Source organism: Equus quagga, chromosome 4 (genome assembly GCF_021613505.1).
Source record: "Equus quagga isolate Etosha38 chromosome 4, UCLA_HA_Equagga_1.0, whole genome shotgun sequence".
NCBI lineage: Eukaryota > Metazoa > Chordata > Mammalia > Perissodactyla > Equidae > Equus > Equus quagga.
In genome coordinates, this window is record NC_060270.1 from 126,356,490 (window position 1) to 126,370,592 (window position 14,103).

The window sequence follows — 14,103 nt, forward strand, 5'->3', positions numbered from 1 at the left end:
AATGAGGAAAACTGGCTCCAGAGAGAGCAAGTCAGTCTTATCTAGATCACTGGTCTCGCAAGAAGTGGGGCTAAAACACGAACCCCTCCTCCGTCTGTCAAATCCCAAATCCTCTGCTCTTTCTGGAATAGCACATTGACTCCTAGATGGTTAAAACAGCATTTCGAAGGTGTCTGCAATTGGGAAGGCATTGTGATAAGAAGCAAACAGTAGACAGCCCAGATTGAGGGCCAGTCCCAGCCGCAGGCAAGAGCTAGCTACCTCTGAGACCTGGCTAAAGTCCTTTGATCTGTCTGAGCTTCAGTCCTCTCAGCTGTAAAATGAAGTGCTCCCTCCCATACAAATGGTTTTGATTGTCTGACCAGTAACTATTTGTCCCAAATATAGGAAAAGTGTATAAAATGTGGATATTGTATGAGATTATGCACTTGATTATATGCAAAATTTTAATGAGAAGTCTAGGCTGATTGGACGACTGCATGTTAATCAGAATAGGCTCATTGTTAATGTGCTGGAGCAATGCTTTGCAATCCTCTTTGGTTTTCTTCCTTATCATAGACTAGCACCTAGTATAGAAATTATAGACTATGTTGTAACGTTGTGGATAATTCAGTAATTTCAGGTCTTTGTACTATGACTATAATGGAGCCTTTAACAGAAACCTCTGAAGTTAACCATGTGGTTAAAATTAAGTCTTGTAAATGGCACTGATTTTTCTGTGAGGCTTCTTTATCTAAACTACTGCTTCTGAAAATTGTGCTTTCCTCTGTTAGCTGTGCTGCTTGATAGCCATGAAAATGGCAAAATTCTCTTACGACACTAAAGATTCTGTAACAGCACACAATCCTAAATAAGGTGGTGAAAGGTAAAATGCAGGAAGGACTTAGGATCCTGAGTAGATTATTTATCATTCAGATTAAAGAGAGAGAGAAATGGAAGTAACTGGGAATTGATAGCAGTGTACCATGGAGGAGAGGTGTGAATGAAATAAAATCAACCAGAGAGATGCAATCAATGATTAAATTGCTCAAATTGCTTTTGTTTTTCTAAAACAATGGGCAAACTGCTTAATCTCTGAGTTATAATTCCTTTGTCTAAATTGCAGAATTAGACAAAATTGTCTCTTCCAACTCTGACACTCTGATCACAGAAGTAACTTAGATGCCAGAGTGGTGTATTATAGCCCCCACTCCCACTCCATGCCCCAAAATGCCGAGAATCTAGTCTTGCAAGCACTGAATGTGTGGTACCTGTGTAGGAATATGTAGAGAGGCAGCTATCTTAGTTTCCCATCTTCAGGCGTGACATACCTCTGGCTTGGGAACTCCTTGGGAGATCAGAGCACTTAGTTCACAAAACGAAATAATAGGACATGAAAGCACACCCGTTCCTCCCATTGTTGTGTTGAGTTTTGATAATCCTTGTTACTCAGTGGTTGCCTGCTTTACCGGAAGGACAAATATAAGTGCTCTGAAAACAAGCACTTAAAATGCAAATATTGATATTATATTCTAGCTATCACTGGAAGGTAAATTTAAACTTTTTGTTCCCTCACATACCTGTTTGCAGTTGTGAAATTTGAGTCCACTAGCCCAGCTTTATTTGGTGAGCAGAGTCTCATGCCAGAAAGACCACTGGTCCAGGAGCCAGAAGACTGCTACTTCCAGCTCTGCCTCCTAGTACGTTTGTGCTTGTATTAAGTTTATTTGAGGCCTTAATTTTTTATCTCTAAAATAAGATGGCTGTGTTTCTCAGATTGTCCTCTGAGGCTCCCTCTTGGCTCTCACATTTGTGGTTCTCCAAAGTGCCCAGAATTCTATTAGCCCTCCTCAGAAAAATGTGTGGCTTTGCTGCTAAATTACCGCCTCCTTTGATGCTGGAAAGAAGAGGAAACAGCTTAAAAGATTTCATTTCTGAATAAGAGAGAAGATCCTGTGCCTACTTAGGCTCGGGTTGCCCTTTCCCTGAATGTCTGCAGGCTTTACCCAAGAGAACAGATTTAAGTCAGAACTCCACACAAATAACTTCCCCAGAAGCTATGAACAAAAGTGAAAAGTAAAATGAGGGAGCAGGCTGTATGACATGCAAGAGGCACTCATATCGCTCGATGAAGGAGACCATAGAGTAAAAGAAGGTAAGAGAAGGTAGGTTTACAGCTTTTACTTATATTCAAAGTCAAGGTGAAAATGAAGGGCCAAAGCTTGCCTTATGTAATCAAATCTATTTCCCAGGCTCCCAGTACTCCCAGAAACCACTGAGAAGTTACGTATTCCTCAACATGAGCAGCACAGCCCACGAGTTTTAGGCAATGGGATAGGAAAAGAAAATTGAATATAGGTTTTCCAGTCTTAAAATACAGTGCTTCACTGGATATTTGAGGCTGCTCTCCACTCCCCACTCCTCAGCCCCAGGAGGGGAGGTTGGCTTGCTTTCCGTTCCACACTAATGATTACAAACCATAGCTGTTTCATCCCTCTGTACATCCTTTGAGTTTCATGATGGACTAATCCTCACCCACCTTCGTGGTTTTGCTCCCATTCTTTCTGGTCGGCTTATGACCTTCCTCTGGCAACTATTGCCTCCAACTCTTCTATCTTTAATTTTCACTTTCCCTTTCCACTTGGCATAGGAACATGCTTCCACTTAAGTATCTTCAACCTTTAAAACAAAATCTCACAGCTTTTACTTTGTGTTGTGTATGAATCTCATTATTTTCTTTCACCCCAATTACGTGTACTTATTTTCTTTCTTATTTTGTTTTTTATTAAATCATGTATTTCTGTAAGCTATCTTAAATCTTTTTGGAAATAGACGTGAATATAAGGACATGCTAATATTCATGTATCCTAACAATTATCACCTGCAACTCGTCATCCAGTATCTAGCAAATAAGTTCCAAATGAAAGTTTGAGAACTGAATGAGCAAACAAATGTCTTAATTTATTAGATAACATGCAGTTAAAACAACAAATCAGTGAGATTTTTTTTGTGTTAAGACTGGCCTTCTTTCTACAAAATTTGTTGTGGATTCAGAAATCTCAACTAACCTGATCTCTGGGCACCTGATTTTCTAGTAACCAATTCTGAAACAACTACCTTTCTCAGGCAGACGGGAAGGTGTGTATGTGTACTTGCAAACCAGCCTCCACAAGCAAAGGGCTTCACTGAGTCTCACTTGGAGTTAGGACCATCCTAATCTCCTCTCTGAGGCTTTAATCATCTCACAACCTAACTGGGTTATTATGAACATTAAATACAATTATGAATGATAAAGCCCTTTGTAGAAATATAAGTTTTTGTATAAATGTTAAGCAAACCAGTTGGCAAATTTAGCCACTTTAACTAAAATGTATCCTCTCGAATAGTGAAAGAATTTCAATTTCACTTGGGGGATGAATTATAGCAAGAATCAAATCTAGAGACATCAGCATCATGGCGAAGTGAGTTCCCTTTATCTTTCCTAACAAAGCACACTAGAACACCTGAGAGATCCATGCATCTATAGACCTGAAGGTGAGTGGACTGGACCTCTAGGAGGTAGTGGAACAAGGGGAGCAGCCCCACCCCACCGGTGGTGGTGATCCAAAACGCAGATCCTCACACCAGTGCATATGTCAGCAAACATGGGCTGCAAGGGCAGACATAGCAGTCACAGCTTAGCCCCTACCCCCCAGTGGTGGCGTGTGGTGCACATGTCCTGAGGATGCAGGACACAGAGTAGCCTGGTGACCCAGCCCACTCCACTCATCTCCCCTCCCAGCAGCACCAATCTTTCCAACAGTGGGGTCAGCATCTAAAACGCAGACTTTCCCGGCTGGGGTGGGGTGCCCTGACCTGAGGTTTCAAAGCACACTGGTGCATGCCAGTGACCAGAGGCTGCAGGACTAGCAACAACACTCACAGCTTAGACCCTGCCGCTCCCCAAGCAGTGGCAGGTGGCACCTTCAACCTGAGGCTTCAGGAACCACCGAACCTGTGACTCAGCCCCCAGTGGCAGATCTACTGTGGCCCCCAACACTGGCTCTACCAGCAGCAGGGGCTGGAACAAGACCCTGAACCCCAGCAGCAATAGTGACACCTATGAACCCAGAGGCACAAGCAGCACAAGGAGGGCACTGACAATGCCTCTGGCAGAGACAGTGGAGGGTGGAAAATATAGGCTCTCAAATATAACCAGAAGCAGTTCAGGACCAAAGTAACCAAAGCCTCACTCAAATAAGAAAGGTGTTTACTACCACAAATGTGCTAGTAGATGATCAACTCATCAACTACCTTGAAGAACTATAGCAAAATGGCAGAACAGAAAGAAAATGACAACTCTCCAGAAACCAAACTTGAAGTCACAGAAGATTATAATCTAACTAAGTGAATTAGAGAGAATTTGGAAAAGAGAATTCAAAAAGCTGTCATAAAGAAACTCAACAAGTTACAAGAAAACTCAGAAAGACAGTTCTACAAGCTCAGGAATAAAACTAATGAACAGAAGGAATACTTCACCAGAAATTGAAACTCTGAAAACATTCAAACAAATTCTGGAGCTGAAGAACACAATTAATGAGATGAAAAATAAAGTAGAAAGTATTGGAAACAGAGCAGACCATATGCAAGAGAAAATTAGTGAGCTCAACAATAGAAATCTAGAAATAATTCAGGTGGAAGAGGAGAGAGAAATAAGATTTTTTAAAAATGAAGAAATTCTATGAGAAATATCCAACTCAATAAGGAAAAGCAATATAAGGATAATAGATATCCCAGAAAGAGAAGAAAGGGAGAAAGGAGCAGAGAGCTTATTCAAAGAATAATAGCTGAGAACCTCCCCAAACCTGGGGAAAGAACTGGATGTACAAGTACATGAAGCTAATAGAACTCCTAATTATGTTAATGCAAAAAGACTTTCTCCAAGCATATTACATTAAAACTGTCAAAAGTCAGTGACAAAGTGGGGCTGTCCTGGTGGCATAGTGGTTAAGTTTGCATGCTTCACTTTGGTGGCCCAGGGTTCATGGGTTCAGATCCCGAGTGCAGACCTACACACCACTCATCAAGCCATGGTGTGGTGGTGTCCCATCTACAGAATAGAGGAAGATTGGCACAGATGTTAGCTCAGCAACAATCTTCCTCAAGCAAAAAGAGGAAGATTGGCAAAAGAAGTTAGCCTCAAGGCCAATCTTCCTCACCAAAAAAAAAAAAAAAAAGTCAATGACAAAGAATATTAACGGTGGTGAGAAAGAAGAAAATAACTTAACAAAAGGAAACCATCAAAAAAGTGAAAAGACAATCCACTGGGAGAAAATATTTGCAAATCATATATCTGATAAGAGCTTAATTTCCAAAGTACATAAAGAACTCATACAACTCAAGAACAAAAAAACAAACAGCCCTGTCAAAAAATGGGCAGAGGATATGAACAGACATTTTTCCAAAGAAGATATACAGATGGCCAAAAGTCACATGAAAAGATGTTCAACATCACTAATTATTAGGGAAATGCAAATCAAAACTACTATATCACCTTACACCCATCAGAATGGCTATTATTAAAAAGACAAGAAATATCAAGTGTTGGACAGGATGTGGAGAAAAGGGAATCCTCATACACTGCTAGTAGGAATGCAAACTGGTACATCCACTACGGGAAACAGTATAAGGATTCCTAAAAAGATTGAAAATAGGAATACTGTATGATCCAGCTATTCCACTTATGGGTATTTTTCCAAAGAACATAAAAATACTAATTCAAAAACATACATGCACCCATATGTTCACTGCAGCATTATTTACAATAGCCAAGACTTGGAAGCAACCTCAGTGCCTATCAATGGATGAATGGATTAAGAAAATGTGGTACACATATATACACATAAATACAATGGAATACTACTTGGCCATAAAAAAGATGAAATTGTGCCATTTGTGACAAGACGGATGAACCTTGAGAATATTATGCTAAGCGAAATAAGTCAGACAAAGACAAATACCATGTGATTTCACTTATATGTGGAAGATAAACAAATAAATACATAGTTAAAGAGAATAGATTGGTGGTTACCAGAGGGAAAGAGAGTGAAGGGAGGGTGAAAGGGGTAAAGGGGCACACATATATGGTGACGGATGGAAACTAGACTTGGTGGTGAACATGATGCAGTCTGTACAGAAGCTGAAATGTAGTGATGGACAACTGAAATTTACACAATGTTATAAACCAATGTGACCTCAATAAAATAATAAAAAAAGAATCAAATCTATCTTGAGGCTGCTACTTCACATTTATATTGCCAAACATATTATATCTGTTTTTTGAATCAGTTCCTTTAAGACAAAGGAAGGTGCAAAATATAAGCTCTATACTGAAAAGATCTGATTATCAGTAACGGAAACGAGCCCTCTGATTCCTGAGCTATACGTAACAGAGTGAAGTCGAATTTGGAGATGAATGCAGTTTATGTCATGGAAGTCTAGATCAGCTTCCAGCACATTCCCAGTTCGCTTGGAAATCATCCCATTTGTTCTTTACAAAACACACATTCAAGCTAAAAAGTGGAATCACAGCAGGCTTGTAGGATTTTGGTGCATTATGACTTACTATAAAGATTATAGTACCACTTATATGCTACTCCTGAAAAAATGTATCACCCAAATCTAATCATGAGAAAACAGACAAATCCAAACTGAGGGACATTCTTCAAAACAACTGATCTGGACTCAAAAATGGAAGTCTTGAAATAAAATAAAGCTGAGGAACTATTATAGATTAAAGGAGACTAATAGAGACATAACCACTAAATACAGTGTGTCATCCTTGGTTGGATCTTGGATTGGAGGGAAAAAAAGTTATAAAGGACATTTTCAGGACACCTGGGGAAATTTGAATGTACACAATTTTAGATATAGGATTATATCAATGTTAAATTTCCCGAAAGTGATAAGTGAATTGTTGTCATGTAGCAATGCCCTTGTTCTTGGGAAATACATGAGGAAATATTTAGATGTGAAGTGTGATATAAACCATTCAAAATTCAAAGGTAATGTAAATGCTTCAAAAAAAAAGATGTGTATGTGATAGATAGACAAAATGCAAATCTAGTAGGTCCAGCCCTGTGGCTGAGTGATTAAGTTCCCACACTCCACTTGGGCAGCCCAGGGTTTGCCAGTTTGGATCCTGGGTGCAGACCTACACACTACTTGTCAGGCCATGCTGTGGCAGCATCCCACATAGAAGGACTAGAATGATCTACAACTAGGATATACAATTAAGTACTGGGGTCTTGGGGAGAAAAAAAAAAAAGAGGAAGATTGGCAACAGATGTTTGCTGACGGCCAATCTTCCTCACAAAAAAAAAAAAAGGAAGAAAGAAAATCTAGCAAAATGTTAGCCGTTGGTAAATCTAGGTAAAGAGTATGGATACTCAATGTAGTCTTGTTTCAAATTTTCTATAGTTTAAAATTTTTCAAAATAAAAATAGAAAAAAATATAAAAATTCTTCTATGTCTGCTATCACTATTATTGCACAACCAAGTCCTTTCAACCTGTCCCGCTATCTTTAGGTTGTCTCCAAAACTGCTCAGCTTCCTCACTTAATAAGTATCCTGATGACTTCATTCTTTCCTCATAGAATTGTACTACCCTCAACTTTCCCAGCCACTCTTAAGTAATTTCTCTAGCTTCAGCGTTGATGACCCCACCCTTTGCTTATTCCCCTTACTCTGCTCTTTTGGCCTCCTCTCATTTATCCTGCTCTCCTATTCTATAGCGTTTGGACCAGGTTTCGTCCTCCAAGTTGAGTTCTGAGATTTTTACCATGCCCATATTTCCTCCATTCAGGGCATTAAACACTCCCACTCAAATGGTTCTCATTATGGAACATAATCTGTTCTGCATTTCTGCCCCATCTCCAGCCCCATAATTTGTGAGATTTTTGGAACTCCTACTAACTGAATATACTTAAATCCATTTCACCCTATCCCTCTGGTGGATCCAACCTGTGTAACATTGCTCTCAATCCCCCAATTCATAACCTTCATATAAAATATCCTATTCACTATATAAGACAACCTAAAGGAAACATTCAACACTACACTGAACACTACAAAATATACCGCTATGTCAAGGCCCCTTAAATAGAGGAGCATGGAGATATGTATGTGTGATTGGCTATTGAAACTACACTATCCAGAAAGCACACCTTCATCGGTATGTCTAATAATTGGGAATATCTTGAACCAAGGACAATAAATTGCTATTTTATATTTGTCTTTTTTCTTCTAAATTCCAACTTTTAATAAGAATTTAGGCCACAGTGAATATCTCTGCCTCTTTCAGAAGATCTGTAGCAGGAACAATCTGTATGCCAGTTACTGTGGGCCTATATTTCCTATTCAAGACATTATAAAGTCTACCCTGGCAGCTCTTGCAGGGCAAAAAACATGTAGCTCAACCCTCAACCCAGTGACAGTGGCTAAATCACTGGAACAATCACTTGATCTTCCACGGGCATCTGTTTCCTCATCAGTAAAGTGGGAGGAGGCCGTCCTCACTGATATGCCTTCCAGCTCTGATAGTCCCTGCTTGCAAGTGTACTACATAATATCTTTTGCAATCAAGACAGTAATGCTTTGATAGCAGTAATTCATTGCTGAATATACTAATAGACTAGAGAAACCTACAATGGTGTGCAGAATTCTTTATACAATTAAAAAGAGGAGGCACAATTCAACAAACACCTCTGCACAAGCCACAGTGATGCTGACCCTCGTCCTGCCCTCTCGGTGCTGCAGGCCAGATGTATGTGTGTGTTTTGGGGAACAGAAGGGTGAAGGAATGGCGGAGAGAGAGTCAGACAGGAAACATCTCATTCCAGAGATAATTCGAACTTTCTTAAGGGCCCCAGAGATATAATAATAACATAATAATGAGAATAATACCCAACGTTTATTTAGGGCTCACCACGTGCCATTTAATCTGCACCTTAGGATGTAGTTACACGTTAAAATGCAGCCTTGTTATCTCTATTTTTCAGGATAGGAGACTGAGGCCCACGAAGGTTAGGTGAATTGCCCAAGGTCAAAGCACTAGTAAGTGGTAGAGAGGAGATTCAAGGTCCATTTGGTTCTAGGACCCGCTCCCTCAACCACTGTGGTTCCCAAAGCCGGCTAGCAGGTTTGCTCACCACCACCCCAGGGCCTCCAGAGAACGCACCCCCCGCCCCCTCCAGTCTGGAGCATCCTTCCTCCGATGAGTCTGAGCGGGAGCTATGGTCTCCGCCCTTTCTGCCGGCTGTGCAGTGATAGAGTGATACCCTCTTCTGCCCCCATCCCCACCCTCTGGAGGTCCTTCAATCTCCTTTGTACTTCTCAACCTCGCTGTACCCTTGACTGGTCTGCAAATCCTGGGCATCGTCCTGATGCTGCTCAGCTGGGTGAATGGCTTGATCCTGGCCCTGTGGAAGGTAACCACCTGCCTCAGCAACAGAATCATTGCCGTCCCAGCTGGTATGGGAGGGGCTGTGGATGTCTTGTGTGGTACAGAGCCTGGGTCAGAGGCAGTGCAAGATGGATACCTCTGCTGCTGGCACTGCCTTCAGGAACTGCAGGCTACCAACGTCCCTTTGCATCACCATCTTCTTTGTCGCCCTGATGAGCCTGCTGGTCTACCTTGCTGGGGCCAGGTATAACACCTGTGTAGAAGACAAAGCGTCCATAATCTGCCTTGTGTTTACCTCCATGATCATCTTCATCATCCTCATCCTGACCCTAATCCTCACCTGCTGGACAAGCCCATATCATCACCTGGGACTTCCATAAGCACCTGGTGGCAAGCACCTCCCTTTACCTGGGCTGGGCTGCCTCAGCTTCTGGACTCTTGCTGGATGAGAATAGGGAGGCTGGTGTGCTGTAAGTGCCCCTCTGAGGGATCCAGGGCTCCAGCCTTTACTTTGACTCTGCCCAGTCTGGTACCTCTTTGGGAGCCTTTGAATATCCCACTAAGAATTCTCTCTGAGGAAGACGGGGAAATGGAGGCTCCATGGAGTCAACGAAGACATAGTGATGCTTCTCAGCTTTGGGGTGGTTTTATTTTTTGCTTTTGCTTTTTGGCTGTCTTTGTTTTTTTAATCCGTTGAATGACTGAGCCAAGAAAATGACTCAGACTCCTACGCTGGGCTCTGCCCCTGGTGTTCTCACCTTTGGATGATGGAGGCAAAAAAGTGATGCCTTGAAGTTTCTAGATATTCATCCCTCCTCCAAGCCCTAGAAATCGGAGCTCCTGGACACATCCCATCTTGGAGGCAAAGCTAGAGCTGTGGACCTACCATGGAGAGCTGCTCTCTGTCCTGGCTCTTCCTATCAAGATAGTCTGTCTCTGAGAGGACTGCTGCCCCGGGGGAGGAGCCCCCTGGAGCTGAAGGGACACACACCAGCCTTTGCCTCAGGCCTCTGGAACACCCGGCCCGGGGGTATAACTCCTGGAACAGCAAAAGATAAGTTCCCAAGGGATCTTCACCTCCAAGAATGCTGACCTCTGGCTCCTGTGTCCCCTTTAACCTGTCGCAATGTTCCCTCCAGGAGTGGGGGCTTCTGGCCTCCCCAAGTCTCAGCCGTGCAGTAGTCCCTCGACCTTTTCACTTCTCAGTCGCTGCACGCTTCTGCCTATGCCTGGACCCATACTCATAAGGGTTTTTTTCCTAAATAAAGTATGGGCTGTTCTTTTTTTTTTTTTTTTTTTTAAAGGGAAGATTTGGGGGAAGCATCTACAGTTCAGGCCACATCTTGGCCATCAATCCCCTTGGCTAGAAACTCAGGAGATAATCTTACAATTATGTCAAAACCATTGAGTTGTTAATATTTATCTTTATTAATTTTATCCTGAATATGCACATGAGGTATCCTAGATCAGAGAGAGATTTCACGTTAATTACCGTACAGTAAATAATAAGCATACCGGCCCCCTCAGGGTATTGCAGTGAGACCCAGATCAAATGTCTTACTCGAGTAGCTGGACACTCCATAGGTGAGTGATGATGGAAAGTGATTTTTCTCTGCTTATGAAGAAGGAGGCAGCTGTCCGCTTCCCCTCCTGAAATAGTCTCCTTAGAAACATGAGTTTGAGTCCTTGTGCCTCTTGTGAATAAAATACCACCAGGGGCCAGATAACCCCATAAGTCTCAAATTTTATGACCTAAAGATGCCTCCAAGGCCTGGGCTTCATACGAAGGAGATAGCACTGCCATCGTAGTCCTGGCACCCTAGGGCATAACCTAGGGAGCTAGCCTGTGTTGTAAGAACCATTTGGCTCTCTCAGAGATAGAAGAGAAATTTTATTGTCATTTCAGATCAAAGCAATTAACCAGATAAGTGGAGAGATCTAATTCTCATGGTATGTGAAGAGTGTTGGGGAACTTTTCACCGGAGCGTGAAGAAATCTAGGGAAGCTTTATTTCCCTGCAAAGACCCACAATGTTCTAATCATGCCAAGGAGGGCCTGGAAATTCCTGGTGTCCAAAAATCCAATTTTATTCAACAAGTTTTTGAGTTTATACTTCCTGAAAAGGTAAGATGAAGTCTTTGTCCTTAAGCTGCAACAGTGAATGTGGTCAATTTGTTATAGGCCAGTGGGACCTGAAACTATGGCTTACTCAGTTTCAGAGCAGACCTACCATCATCACATATAGACAGGCTTACTGTTCAGTAGCAAGAGAAGACTCTAACCAGATGTCCTGCCTCAGAACAACCACATGAAAACTGCTGCCTCGCTGTCACTGCACACAGCTGTCCTGAAGACAGGTACTATTTACAGAAACTCATCTATCCGGACCCCCCTGCCATTTACAAAATGCAATGTAATACCATAGAAGACCTCAATGATGTCTATAACCATAAATAAGTCAGAAGAGTGATTAGTATAGCCCAGAAAAAGTCAAGTAACTTGCCCAAAGTCATATGATAATGAACAAATAGAACTCAAATTCTAATTTAGATCTTTGATTACAAAACTTTGATTACGAATCCTTTTTACTAAATGAATTCTATTTAATTCTATGTAAGCACTCAATAATGTTAATATTATAATGTTAATTATTGTAATAGTTGTTGTATCTCTTATTCAACTTCTTAGGACGTGAAAGTGTTATAAATTCTTAAACTAAACCAATTTAAGAAACTGTATCAGAATGCGTTGAAACTCCACTTGTCGCCATATGACATAAATTGAATACTGGGAAATGGCAGCAGTAAGTGGGCTAATTAAGTATGTGATAATCTAAGACAATAGCACTTTTTTTTTAATTCCTCCTTCCCCCCTCCCCCGCAACACTTAGCAGCTACTGAGCTTTTTGCTATCTCTATAGTTTTGCCTTTTCCAGAAAGTCGTATAGTTGAAATCACACAGTGTGTAGCCTTTTCAGATTGTCTTCTTTCACTGAGTAATATGTATTTAAGGTTCCTCAATATATTTTCACGGCTTGATAGCTCAGTTCTTTGTAGCACTGAATAATATGCCATTGTCTGGATGTACCACAGTTTATTTATCCACTCACCTACCAAAGACATCTTGGTTGCTTCCAGGTTTAGCAATTATGAATAAAGCTGCTGTAAACATCTGTGTGCAGATTTTTGTGTGACTTTTCAACTCCTTTGGATAAATACCAGGGAGTATGATTGCTGGATTATATGGTAAGAGTATGTTTAGTTGTGTAGGAAACCACAAAACTGACTTCTATAGGGGGTGTAACATTTTGCATTCCTACCAGGAACGAATGAGTTCCTGCTGTTTCACAGCCTTGTCAACATTTGGTGCTGTCACTGTTCCAGATTTTGGCCATTCTAAGAGGAGTGCAGTGGTATCTCATTGTTGCTTTAATTTGCATTGTCCTGATGACTTATAATGTGAAGCATCTTTTCATATGTTTATTTGCGATCTGTACATATTCTTTGGTGAAGTGTCTGTTAAGTTCTCTGGCTCATTTTTTAATCAGGTTATTGTCTTATTGCTGAGTTTTAAGAGTTCTTTTCTATCTTGGATATCAGTCCCTTATCAGAAATGTCTTTTGCCAATATTTTCTTCCAGCCTGTGGCTGTCTTCTCATTCTCTTTACATTGTCTTTTCCAGAGCAGGAGTTTTTAATTTTAATAAAGTCCAATTTATCAATTCTTTCCTCCATGGATTGTGCCTTTGGGGTTGTATCCAAAAAGTTATTGCCATACCCAGGGTCATCTGGATGACCTTGTTTTTCTCCTATGTTATCTTTTAGATTATAGTTTTGCATTTTACATTTAGGTCTGTGATCCATTTTCAGCTAATTTTTGTGGCAAGTGTAAGATCTGTAGCTAGATTTTTTTTTTTTTTGCATGTGGAAGTCCAGTTGTTCCAGCAATATTTGTTGAAAAGACTATCTTTGTTCTACTGCATCACTTTGCTCCTTTGTCAAAGATCAGTTGACTATATTTATGTAGGTCTATTTCTTGACTCTCTATTCTGTTCCACTGACCTATTTGTTCTTTCACCAATACCACACTGTTTTGATTATTGTAGCTTCATAGAAAGTCTTGAAGTTGGGTAATGTCAGTCCTCCAACTTTGTTCTCCTTTAATATTATGTTGGTGTTTCTGGGTCTTTTGCCTCTCCATATAAACTTTAGAACAAGTGTGCCAATATCCACAAAATAACTTGCTGGGATTTTGATTGGCATTGCATTGAATCTATAGATCAAGTTGGGAAGAATTGACATCGTGACAATATTGAGTCTTCCTATCCATGAACACGCAATATCTATTTATTTAGTTTTTCTTTGATTTTGTTTATCAGAATTATGCCGTTTTCTTCATATACATCTTGTACATATTTTGTTACATCTGTACCTAAGCATTTCTTCTTTTTTGGATACCAATACAAATAGTATTATGTAAATTTAAAATTTATTTGCAAATTCCACTTTCTTACTGCTGGTATATAGCAAAGTAATTGACTTTTGTACATTAACCTTGGATCCTGCAAACTTCCTATAACTGCTTGTTAGTTCCAAGATTTTTTTGTTGATTCTTTCAGATTTTCTACATAGATGATCATGTCATCTGTGAACAAAGAGAGTTTTATTTCTTCCTTCCCAATCT

General features: G+C 40.6%; 1 pseudogene; it reads left to right on the forward strand.

Moving 5' to 3' along the window:
• Window positions 1-2,082: 2,082 nt before the first annotated feature.
• On the forward strand, window positions 2,083-10,668 carry LOC124238704 (claudin-6-like; annotated as a pseudogene).
• Window positions 10,669-14,103: the final 3,435 nt, after the last annotated feature.